Source organism: Balaenoptera acutorostrata, chromosome 2, assembly GCF_949987535.1.
Source record: "Balaenoptera acutorostrata chromosome 2, mBalAcu1.1, whole genome shotgun sequence".
Classification (NCBI taxonomy): Eukaryota; Metazoa; Chordata; class Mammalia; order Artiodactyla; family Balaenopteridae; genus Balaenoptera; species Balaenoptera acutorostrata.
The window spans coordinates 105,634,617-105,647,403 of record NC_080065.1 but is presented as its reverse complement, the minus strand read 5'-3'; the positions used below and the strand labels follow the sequence as shown (position 1 = coordinate 105,647,403).

The following is a 12,787-nucleotide window of genomic DNA, read 5'->3' as shown; positions in this document are numbered from 1 at the left end:
GCAGGGGCTGGGGCTGCGGAGGGAGCTGTACCTTCTCCGAGCCAGTCCCATCTCTCCACCCCAGACTCATGCTTCCATAAGGGAGAGTTGGGGGCTTTAGCACCTCAGGGGGAACTGAAGGGGAGATAACCGGCTCCCGTGCTTCTGGCCCAGTCATGTAATAATAAAGTCATGACTGTAAGTGGGAATTGATCCTGAGCTTTTCAGCTTCCACAGGAAATTCTCTTTAGCGAAGAAGTGTTTTTCTCTCTTTTGATTTCCACACAGCAACTGAGATTCATGGGACAAGATCCTAGAAGACGGTGTGGCTTTCTGTTGGAAGAGGTAAGGCTTGAGGCTGGCACAGTCTTCTGAGCCTATGTCACGAGGGCCCCGAGGAGTGTAAGGGAAGGGGCCGCAGAGATGTGCTGGTTTATCTAATGGCTCTGCAGTTGCATCAACTTGGGACACACCCAGCACTTCCAAAGGAATTGACCTCTGTTGACTTAAACAAGAATGTGGAGCGTTTTGACTAGGAGTTTTCTCAGGGTCTGCATGATGGACCTCAGCTCTTAAGAGGACGTACTGCCAGCAGCTCCTTCTCGGCAGAGAGAGCCAGGGGTGGTCTGAAGAGAGGACAGGGGGCCCCGCAGGACCAGAAGTTTGAGGTCTGAGAGCCTGTGGCCTGAGCTGAGATCTCACCCTGACCAGTGTACCTAGCCTTCTGGGACAAAGGGAAATGTGAAAGGGAGTCAGGTGGAAATGAGGTCCCCCGAGATATGGAAATGTTCCAGAAGCTTCGTTGTGCGGTAGTTGATCTGGAGCCAAGCTCACTGTGGTGTGTGTGGCTCTGAGCTTTAAGGCAACGCTGGAGGGTAACCCCGACCAGCAGAGCTTATAGTGCTTCTTGTCTCTTCCTGTTCTGCCTCATTTGTTTTATCCCTTCCAGGGAGAAGAAAGGACCCTCGGGATAGTAGTAGCAGACAGAGTGCCAGTGGTCTGAAGGAGGATGAAGGGCCCAGCACTCAGTCTAACATCATATGACAGTCTAAATATCATAGGCAATAAAGGGCATTTTCCAAACCTTTCCTGGATGTTTCATTTAATTACATTTATCTCTCTATGCATCTATCTATCAGTCATCTACATCTGTATCTTTCAGGGTTCGTGAACAAGCTTTCACATAAGCACTAGGGACGTCCACCAGCATTTTCCAGAAGGAGGCCTGAAAACTGCTGGGGACTTCTCACAAATAGGGAATGGCCACAACCCTTGCCACACAGACTATGTGCGTGGCCCTCCTGACTTACTCCCACTCACTCTGTGAATTGCCCGAGGCCTGAGATGGGGGTGCTGGCTGGAGGCAATGATCACGTGCAGGCTGGATCTCCTCCAGATTCTGATTCTCTTCCTGGGCATGTCGTCCTCAAGCACAGTTTCCATGTCCCTGGCCACACTGATCTCCCTCCTTCAGTCCTTCCCTCCCTCCCTCTCCTGCCTCCTAGTGCAGAGAATACTTTTTACATTTGAGATGAGATTTATATTTTGTTCACAGAATTCTCACCTGTTCTACTGTGGCCTCCGTTTTTAACATTCCAAAGCTGAGAAGTTTCTTTTTTTCTCCCTCATTTCTGCTGAGTCTTTACCTTCCTAATGCAGTGAACTCAGAGTGCCTAGCTGACTGGATGGGGGAAAAAAATCCAGGGAGCGAAGAGAAATAATAAAAAATATATCAGTTAATTTTTCATAGTGTTATCCAACTATATATTTTTAAAAATTAGGAATAATATTAGGAATGTTCTCTTTATAAAAAAACTGAATTATTGGGCTTCCCTGGTGGCGCAGTGGTTAAGAATCTGCCTGCAAATGCAGGGGACATGGGTTCGAGCCCTGGTCTGGGAAGATCCCACATGCCGCAGAGCAACTAAGCCCGTGCACCACAGCTACTGAGCCTGCGCTCTAGAACCCCCATGCCAAAACTACTGAGCCCCCGTGCCATAACTACTGAAGCCTGCATGCCTAGAGCTTGTGCTCTGCAACAAGAGAAGCCACTGCAATGGGAAGCCCGTGCACCACAGTGAAGAGTAGCCCCCGCTCACTGCAACTAGAGAATGCCCGCTAGCAGCAACAAAGACCCAAAGCAGCCAAAAATCAATAAATTAATTAAAAAAACAATTATGTTAAAGGGTACAATGTATAAAAGTACAATAAAATTCTCCCTTCATAACCCCCCAACCCCACTGTCAAGACTATTTCCTTTTGTAGAGATTATTGATCACTAGCTGTCTGATTTCAAGACTTTTGGTCCATGAATTTACATATGTAGGTGCTTTATATGTGATTTATAGCTTTACAGAGATTTTTTATTTATAAATTATATCATACCATATCCATTCTAAAATTAACATTTTGATTGGAGATATTTTGATGTCTTTAATATAGAGATTTAGTATAAATCTTTGCTGTAGGTCTATCCCATTTTTTAGGCCAATGTTATTTATTTACTTCTAGTGACAAATCATAATATAATTATTCCCCTATTGATGGACATTTCGAGAAAGATACTCTTTTTCTCCTGCAATTGCCTTGTGACTTAACCTGTTAACCAGATTGTGTTTCTTCTAAGTATTTTTGATTTATAAATTGTATCATACCATATCTATTCTAAAATTAACATTTTGATTGGAGATCTTTTAATGTCTTTTAGATAGGGATTTAATATTAATATTTTAAATAGTCTCCCGTTTCCCTGTGGATTATTGACATTTTAAACTCTGCACTTCAATTTTCCCTCAATACCTGTAATTTTGTCATGGCTATTTCTCTACTTAAAGATGAGTAACTCTATGATTGATTTCTTCATTTTTTCCCATCTCTTTCCAAGGTACTGAGTTTGATTGTGTCTTATGAATTAGTGAAAAATGCTAGTCCTTGAGTCAGGACATTGGGCCCTTTACCAAGTAACTCAACCTATGTGGGCTTCAGCTTCTGTATGCGTGATCAAGAGGCTTGGACTAGCTGACTTTTCAAATGCTGTGTTTCTTTGATTCACTCTCACTTTCTGATCTGCTACTTAAGAAGAGGGTCTGTTCTCATAAAGTAAGAACAGTCTTTTTTTAATCCTTGGGTTGGGCAGAGTTTAATTGGTCATACTCAGTTTGTTATATTTACTTTTACATATGCTTAACTCTAAATAATTTATATAGGTCTTGTGACTTTTTTTTTTTTTTTTTAATTGCTGACACAGCAAGAGGCTTTATTGGGAAGGAGCGCCCGGGCGGAGAGCAGCAGGGTTAGGGAACCCAGGCGGACTGCTCTGCCACGTGCCTCGCAGTCTCGGGCTTCACGGCAACGGGGTTAGTTTCCGGGTTGCCTCCGGCCCATCACCTCGCTTGGCCTGTAGTCGGCCTCAGGGTCCTTCCGGGTGGCGCGCGCATCTCTCAGCCAAGATGGATTCCAGTGCGAAGGGCTCTGCGAGGTTGGTCGTCTCCGCCGTCTTCTGGCCCCTCCCGAGTCCTGCTGGTTAGTTTTCCTCGGCAGCACCGTGTTCCGTGTCGGGACCTCCTGTTGTGAGACGCCTCAGGCAAGTGGTCATCGTCGTGCCGGGCCGAGGCGGGCGGTTTCGTTCCCTCACAGAATTACACGCAGCTTTTCGAGGACGGGGCTGCAAAGGGGAGGAGAAATGGGGCAACAGCTGGGAGGGAAGTGGGCTAGGAGAGGGTCGTTGTCCTTTAAAGAGAAGAAATAAGACCATGTTTGTGTGGCGGTGGAAGGTTGCAGTGGAGAGGGGAGAGTTGCTGGTGTGTTAAGCACTGAGAGAGGAGATGGGGACCCGGGCCGGAGGTCCCTCTCCGGTACCAGAGGGAGAGGTGACTGAGGCAGAGCGCAGAGGAGGGGGCGGGAGAGGGGCTGTGGGCTTCCCTCCAGTGGCTTCTGCCTCCTCTGTGCAGTAAAAGCTGGTCACCAGTAAGAGGCAGGGAAGGGGCAGGAGCTGGCGGTTTGAGGGCTGGTAGGACCGGAAAAGGCAGAAAACCCTGGAACAAGGGCAGGACTGAGGTGGGGTCATGACTGCCGCTTGGGCAGGAGAGAAACTCCACACAGGAGTGCGTACACCTGCTGCCTTTCCTCCAGCCACGGGCAGGACGCTCAAAGGGAGGAATATGCTGGTGTCTTGGCTGCTTTCTGCCTCAGGGGAATAGGCTCTCACAAGGGAAAATATCAAGAGCAGAGAGTAAAGCTAGAGCCAGACATTATTCCTCGTAGGCTGTCTGTAGTCAGATAGAAGTAGCCTGTCGTCTACCAGTCAGTCCATCAGTCAGTCAGTCAACAAACACTCATCTTACAGACACCTACTAAGCTCCAGGCACTGAGCGGTTGCTGGGGATATTAAACTACTGTCTTTCTTACTAGACTAACTGTTATTTAATGTGGCTGGAGCTCCGTCAGTGAGGACACTCTGGAGAGGGAGCGAGTCTTTCCGCCCAAGGGGAGAGGGCAGAGGAGGATCCCCACCAAGAGCTGCCCACGCTGCTCTCCTGGTTGGACCCTCTCTGTTCCTTGAACACACCTCACGCTGTTCCCTCTGCCCAGGGCCCTCTGCCCTGGCTCTTTGCATGGCTTATGCCTTCGTTATCTCTCACGTCTTATCTCAAAACCCTCTAGGCCTCTACCTAGAGCACCTTTGGACTCTGCCTGGAAGGCTCCTCCCCCACTCACCTGTGGCTTCCTCCCGTGTGTCTGTTCTTTTTTTCCACCTCAGCCTTAAGGAGGTCTAGTTGACAAATAAAATCGTAAGATACTTAAAGCATACGTGCTGATTTGATATACATATACATTGTGGAATGATTCCCCCAGTGAGTTAATTACCATATCCATCACCTCACATATTTACCTTTTCTGTGTGTGGGAGAACATTTAAGCTCTACTCTCAGCAAATTTCAATTACACTATACAGTGCTGTTAACTAGAGTCACCACGTTTTACATCAGATCCTCAGGCCTTATTCATCTCATAGCTGAAAATTTATACCCTTTTACTTTTACCAACCTCTCCCTATTTCCCCCACCACCAGCCACTGGCAACCACTTTTCTACTCTCGGTTTCTATGAGTTCGCCTCTCTTTTTTTTTTTTTTTTTCACACAGGCACACTGTATTTTATTTTGACAAGAGATAAATAGACTGACACCAAGCATTGTAAATGGATGACCACAACAAAAGCAACAATGATTGCAATTACCAAACACGAAACACACTCATACTATGTCATAATATTGACATTCAGTCCAGTAATCCTCCACTGTAACAGCTCCTTTACTTTGCAGTGAAAATTGATTTCTATATTCTTTGCCTCTGAGTCCTTGTGGGGATTTTTTTTTTAATTTGAAGCAGAAAATCACTAAAATTATAATCATCCTCATCAGTTCACTCAGTCCCATGTAATTAATTTTCTTTTTCATCTTGATCTTTTGTTAACACTTTTATGAGTTCATCAGTTTTTCATTAGAGTTCTGAAAATGCTTATTCATTCAGTTCAGCAGTACAGTCAGTTATCAGAAACCTGTACTTGTCAGAGTCTTTTCTATGAATTCCTTGGAGATGAAACCCTTTTATAGGAACATATTTGCAAAAGCATCAGAGTACACCCAGAAGTGTCTGTAACTGACAAAAGACTTCAAAAGGACCATGGTTAAAGATTTGATGAAACTTCATAATAGTGCAATTGATAAGGAAATTTAGTTTTTTCTGAGATATAAGTTTTAAAGTAATAACTAGAATTATGAATTATGACATTATACCAGAACATACAAGATTTTTAGAAATTTCACGTAATGTCTGAAACATTTATATTAACATACTTCCATACAGTTAACCCAATGAAAGTTTAGTATTAGTTGTTTTGTTTGTTTTTTTATACTGCAGGTTCTTATTAGTCATCAATTTTATACAAATCAGTGTATACATGTCAATCCCAATCGCCCAATTCAGCACACCACCATCCCCACCCCACCACAGTTTTCCCCCCTTGGTGTCCACTTGTCTGTTCTCTACATCTGTGTCTCAACTTCTGCCCTGCAAAGCGGCTCATCTGTACCATTTTTCTAGGTTCCACATACATGCGTTAATATACGATATTTGTTTTTCTCTTTCTGACTTACTTCACTCTGTATGACAGTCTCTAGATCCCTCCACGTCTCAACAAATGACTCAATTTCGTTCCTTTTTATGGGTGAGTAATATTCCATTGTATATATGTACCACATCTTCTTTATGCATTCGTCCATCGATGGGCATCTGGGTTGCTTCCATGACCTGGCTATTGTAAAGAGTGCTGCAATGAACATTGGGGTGCATGCGTGTTTTTGGTTTTTTTTTTTTTTAACATCTTTATTGAAGTATAATTGCCTTACAATGGTGTGTTAGCTTCTGCTTTATAACCAAGTAAATCAGTTATACATATACAATATGTTCCCATATCTCTTCCCTCTTGCATCTCCCTCCCTCCCACCCTCCCCATCCCACCCCTCTAGGTGGTCACAAAGCACCGAGCTGATCTCCCTGTGCTATGTGGCTGCTTCCCACTAGCTATCTATTTTACATTTGGTAGTGTATATATGTCCATGACACTCCCGCACCCTGTCACATCTCACCCACCCGCTCCCCATATCCTCAAGTCCATTCTCTAGTAGGTCTGTGTCTTTATTCCTGTCTTGCCACTAGCTTCTTCATGGCCTTTTTTTTTTTTTCCTTAGATTCCATATATATGTGTTAGCATACTGTATTTGTTTTTCTCTTTCTGACTTACTTCACTCTGTATGACAGACTCTAACTCCATCCACCTCATTACAAATACCTCCATTTCATTTCTTTTTATGGCTGAGTAATATTCCATTGTATATATGTGCCACATCTTCTTTATCCATTCATCTGTCGATGGGCATCTGGGTTGCTTCCATGACCTGGCTATTGTAAATAGTGCTGCAATGACCATTGGGGTGCATGCGTCTTTTTGAATTACGGTTTTCTCTGGGTATATGCCCAGTAGTGGGATTGCCGGGTCATATGGTAATTCTATTTTTAGTTTTTTAAGGAACCTCCATATTGTTCTCCATAGTGGCTGTATCAATTTACATTCCCACCAACAGTGCAAGAGGGTTCCCTTTTCTCCACACCCTCTCCAGCGTTTGTTGTTTGTAGATTTTCTGATGATGCCCATTCTAACTGGTGTGAGGTGATACCTCATTGTAGTTTTGATTTGCATTTCTCTAATAATTAGTGATGTTGAGCATCTTTTCATGTGCTTCTTGGCCATCTGTATGTGTTCTTTGGAGAAATGTCTATTTAGGTCTTCTGCCCATTTTTGGATTGGGTTGTTTGTTTCTTTAATATTGAGCTGCATGAGCTGTTTATATATTTTGGAGATTAATCCTTTGTCCGTTGATTCGTTTGCAAATATTTTCTCCCATTCTGAGGGTTGTCTTTTCGTCTTGTTTATGGTTTCCTTTGCTGTGCAAAAGCTTTGAAGTTTCGTTAGGTCCCATTTGTTTATTTTTGTTTGTATTTCCATTACTCTAGGAGGTGGATCAAAAAAGATCTTGCTGTGATTTATGTCAAAGAGTGTTCTTCCTATGTTTTCCTCTAAGAGTTTTATAGTGTGCGGTCTTACATTTAGGTCTCGAATCCATTTTGAGTTCATTTTTGTGTATGGTGTTAGGGAGTGTTGTAATTTCATTCTTTTACATGTAGCTGTCCAGTTTTCCCAGCACCACTTATTGAAGACACTGTCTTTTCTCCATTGTATATCTTTGCCTCCTTTGTCATAGATTAGTTGACCATAGGTGTGTGGGTTTATTTCTGGGCTTTCTATCTTGTTCCATTGATCTATGTTTCTCTTTTTGTGCCAGTACCATATTCTCTTGATTACCGTAGCTTTGTAGTATAGTCTGAAGTCAGGGAGTCTGATTCCTCCAGCTCCGTTTCTTCTTTTTCAAGATTGCTTTGGCTATTCAGGGTCTTTTGTGTTTCCATACAAATTGTAAAATTTTTTGTTCTAATTCTGTGAAAAATGCCACTGGTAATTTGATAGGGATTGCATTGAATCTGTAGATTGCTTTTAGTAGTATAGTTATTATCACAATATTGATTCTTCCAATCCAAGAACATGGTATATCTCTCCTTCTGTTTGTGTCATTTTTGATTTCTTTCATCAGTATCTTATAGTTTTCTGAGTACAGGTCTTTTGCCTCCTTAGGTATTTATGCCTGGGTATTTTATTCTTTTTGTCGCAATGGTAAATGGGATTGTTTCCTTAATTTCTCTTTCTGATCTTTCATTGCTAGTGTATAGGAATTTCACATCAGGAAGTGTTTTAATATAGTCACTATGAAAAACAGTTTGGAGGTTCCTCAAGTAATTAAAAATAGAACTGCCATATGATCCAGCCATTCCATTTCTGGGTGTATATCCAAAGAGAACAAAATCATTATGTTGAAGAGACATCTGCAGTGTCATGGTCATTGCAGCATTACTTCATAATCAAGACATGGAAACAACCTAAGTGTTGACAGCTAAATGGATAAACAAATTTTGATACACACACACATCAGAATATTATTCAGCCATGAATAATTGAACTTTGAATTCATGAGTATTTCATGAAGAATTGAACTTCTTTCAATTGATATGTCTGTGAGTTTCATTTATATTGTTGTACGTGGATTTTGATTTTTATTCTCATTGTTACATACTACGATTATGGACATATACCACAGTTTATTTATCCATTCTAGTGCTGATAAGCATTAATAGTGTAGTTGGCAGTTTTGGCCTATTATAAACAGTGATGTTATAAACATTCTAGTTCCTATACTTTTGTAATCCATCTATGTATTAGGTGTACACCTAAGAAGGAAGGAAGAAAATAGAGAACAAAATTATATAGTTCTAAAATTAAATGACTTTAAAATATAAATAATAGACGATAGACTCACACATGACCATCTGCTTAAGCAAATAATCTGAAATATTTTCCATTAGATATCACACATGGCTCTACTGATGTTCAAAGAGAGAAAATTTAACCAAATAGACTTAAATGAAATTAAACACATCTTTGTCTGTCTTTGATGATTCAAATGTACCCTGGAAGGACCTTACATATATAAATAAAAGTTGTTAACTTTGGACTGTCACAGTGGTGAAAGACTGTTTAGAATAGATCAGCTTAAGCAGATTGCATTATATAAACTGAAAAAATCCAACTCTGGGGAAATTTTTTAGAGTATTTAAAGTTTTGTCTTTTCATCTTTATTTTCATTTAAGAAAACTTTTTTTTCTGAAAATAATTGGCTCTGAAAAGTATCTTTTAATAAAGATTTTTAAAAACTGTTTTCTAAACCTCTAACCCATAAAAAAAACTCACTGAATTACAATATGCTGCATTAATTTCCATCTATTGTTAATTTAAAACTCAGTGGATTTTCTTACACTAAACATACTGTGTAACCAGCACTGAGATCCAGAAATAGGTCATTACTGTACTACAGTACTATACGATCTGCAGTTGCTGAATCCATGGATGCAGAACTGTGTATAAGGAGGAACCACATAGAAGGAGGGCCAATTATAAGTTATACTCAGATCTTCAACTGTGTGGAGGGTTGTTCAACAACTCTCTCATTGTTCGAGGGTCAACTGTACATTGTGATTCAGCTTCTCCTTCTGCCAGATTCTGCCTTTCTCACATTCTTCCAGGTGAACTTCCTAAGAGCATTGTCCATTAACTTTCCCATTAAAAAGCCCCATTTTCAGGAAACCCGATCTAAGATAGTACCAGCACAAATCCCAGAACATCCATATGGAGAACTATTAGGCTTGCTAAGGAATGAGGAAAACTATGTGCTGCCGTTGCTGCAGGATTTGGCTAATATGTACCAATATAGCATGAGGAGACAAGAGTAGATGCACAGGATTGTATATGTTGAGGATGCTGAATGAGGGGGAACAGAACAAAAAAGAAAGTTGGGGATGGGGGAGTTTATCAATATGGGAGATAGTCCTGTGAAATAGAATTTAACACTCTGGCATCTACAGTGGGAGATCATGCTATTCTCTCCTAGGATAGCTATTAGAAACATGTAAAAAAAAAATAGTGACACAAAATAAATTAGGTAGGAATGTCGGAGTTATCAGGGCTGATGATGGAAAAAGGATTCCGAAAGAGAGGTAGGTAGGATATATTACATAAAGCTGGATAAACAGCTGACAGTAGTTCATGCGAAGGCCTAGAGGACATGCCAGGTGACAGTACTAAGCAAGTAACTGGTGAAAGGGGAACAAAAATTGTTTAGGAGCTCAGGGATGGCTGTTCTCTCTAGGCTATGAATGACAGTAAAAGATGCTGTTTTAGGACTGGGAATCCTGATAGCAATTAATTTGATTGCATCTCAAAATAACAAAGCGGAGATGGTAGTGCTTAGCAATCAAAAGCAAGGTAAGTGCAATGATCACAACGAGCAACAAGATCTGTGTGGCAGATGAGGAAGCTTGACTCACAGTGAGATATAGAAATGGTTAACAGGATATGTTAGTCCTTACAGAAATCTGAATATGCAGCAAGCAAGCATTTTGCATAATATGTACAATCAAAATAAATAAAAATAAATGATAAGGAGGCAGAGGGAAGCTGCCCATTAAAAAGCTGCCCACAATTTTTTCCCCCTAGATTCCAGATGTGATCTGATTCTCAGACCATGAACCCATTGACTGGAAGAGAGGCCTATGATGAAAGATCATTTTTCACTGTGACAAATGTATAACAGTAATTCCCCTGTACTTTTCCTAGGTGAACCCTGAACTTTAATTCAGGTGCCTCAGCACTGGGAAAAGGGAAATGTCCAGATCATTCAAGGGTTGATGTAAACATGAACATAGTGAGGAAGAAATTCCATATATTAAAAGGAACAAAATAGAATGTCTAGAACCCAAAATACGTTATGTGCAGATTAAACACCACAGAAAACATATCAGTGAGCTTAAAGACATAACAATAGAAATTATCCATACAGATATATTTAGCTTTGGTGAAATATGGGATGGTACTAAGAACTCTAACAATAGTGTTATTAGAGTTCCAGGAAGGAGGTTTACAGGAATTGAATAAATAATGGCTAATATTTTCCAAATTTGTTCAAAATTATAAGGCTGCATGTCCTAGAAGCTCAAAAAATTCTAATCAAGAAAAAGAAAAGCAAAGGCACATAATTCAAATTTTATAAAATCATTGTTAAAGAGAAAATTTTAAAAGCAGTCAGAGAAAAGAGAGATTAAATGCAGGGGAATAACCATAAGAAAGTTGTTGACTTTTTATCGGAAACAATGCAAACCAGAATATTTTGGAACAACATCTTTAAAATGTTGAAAAAAGGTCTGTCAACCTAAAATTCTATATCCAGAAAAAATATTCTTCAGAAATGAAGCTAAAATAAAAATATGTTCAGGAAAAGAAAACCTTGGAGAACTCATCACCCAAAGATCTGCACAAGAAGAAAATTTATAGTAAATTTCTTCAGGCTGAAGAAAGAGTAAACCAGAGTTTTACTAAGAAATAAAAAATACTGTGAATAGTCACTATGTAGGTAAATTTTTTAAAAATTCCTCCATTTTAAAATTTCTTTAAAGTGTATTTTATTGTTTAAATTATAAAATAATATATTTGTGGGGTTTATGACATATGAAGATGTAGATTATTTGACAATAAAAGTATAAATAAGAGGAGGGCATAATAGAAATATACTGTTATACATTTCTTACATTAAAACTCAAGAGGCATAATATTACTTGAAGAAAGACTGTGATAAGATGCGTATTGCAAACCCTAGAGCTCCTACTGCATAAACGTAAAAGTTATAGCTAGTAAGACCATGGTAAAGAAAAATTGAATATTGAAAATATTTAAATAGTCATAAAAAATGCAGGGACGGAGAACAAAAAATATATGGGACACGTCCTCCTCAGCATCATGGCCACCCTCAGACCTCTCATGAAGCCAAAGTTCAAAAAGAGAACCAACAAATCCATCCAGCACCAGTCAGACCGATATGTCATAATTAAGAACTGGCAGAAGCCCAGGGTCATGACAATAGGGTGTGCAGGAGATTCAGGGGCCAGATTTTGATGTCCAACTTTGGTTACTGGAACAACAAGAAAACAAAGCACTTGCTGACCAGTGACTTCTGAAAGTTTCTGTCCACAATGTCAAGGAGCTTGAAATGCTGCTGATCTGGAACATATATTACTGGGCTGTGATTTCTCACATCGTCTCCTCTAAGAACCACAGAGCCATTGTGGAAAGAGCAGCGTAGCTGGCTGTCAGTACCAATCCCAATGCCAGGCTGCACAGCGAAGAAAATGAAGAGGCAGCTTGTGTGCACATTGTATTCGTGTTAATAAAACCATAAAACTCAAAAAAGTATACGTATGGGACAAATTGAAAACAAATAGCTGGATGGTACACTTAGAAACAACCATGTAAATCATTAGATTAATTATAAATGCTCTAAACTTTCTTAAAAAAAGCCAAAGAATATTACACCGGATTTAAGAGCTAAATCCAATTTTATATCATCTGGAGGAAGTGCATTTTAAATATGGAGTTACAGAAAGTCCAACAGTAAGAGAATGGGAAAATATACAGAGAAGTCCTCACAACCAGGAATATTGACAAAGATGAGAAGGGGAATTTCATAAAAATAAAAGTCTCAATTCTGAATCCCTGTGAACCTAGTACCAGAGATTCATAAATCTATGAAG

The 12,787-nt window shown here is 40.2% G+C and overlaps 1 pseudogene; it reads left to right on the top strand.

The window, feature by feature from the left end:
* The first annotated feature begins 11,996 nt into the window (after positions 1 to 11,996).
* LOC130707169 (60S ribosomal protein L32-like) lies at positions 11,997 to 12,435 on the top strand (annotated as a pseudogene).
* Positions 12,436 to 12,787: the final 352 nt, after the last annotated feature.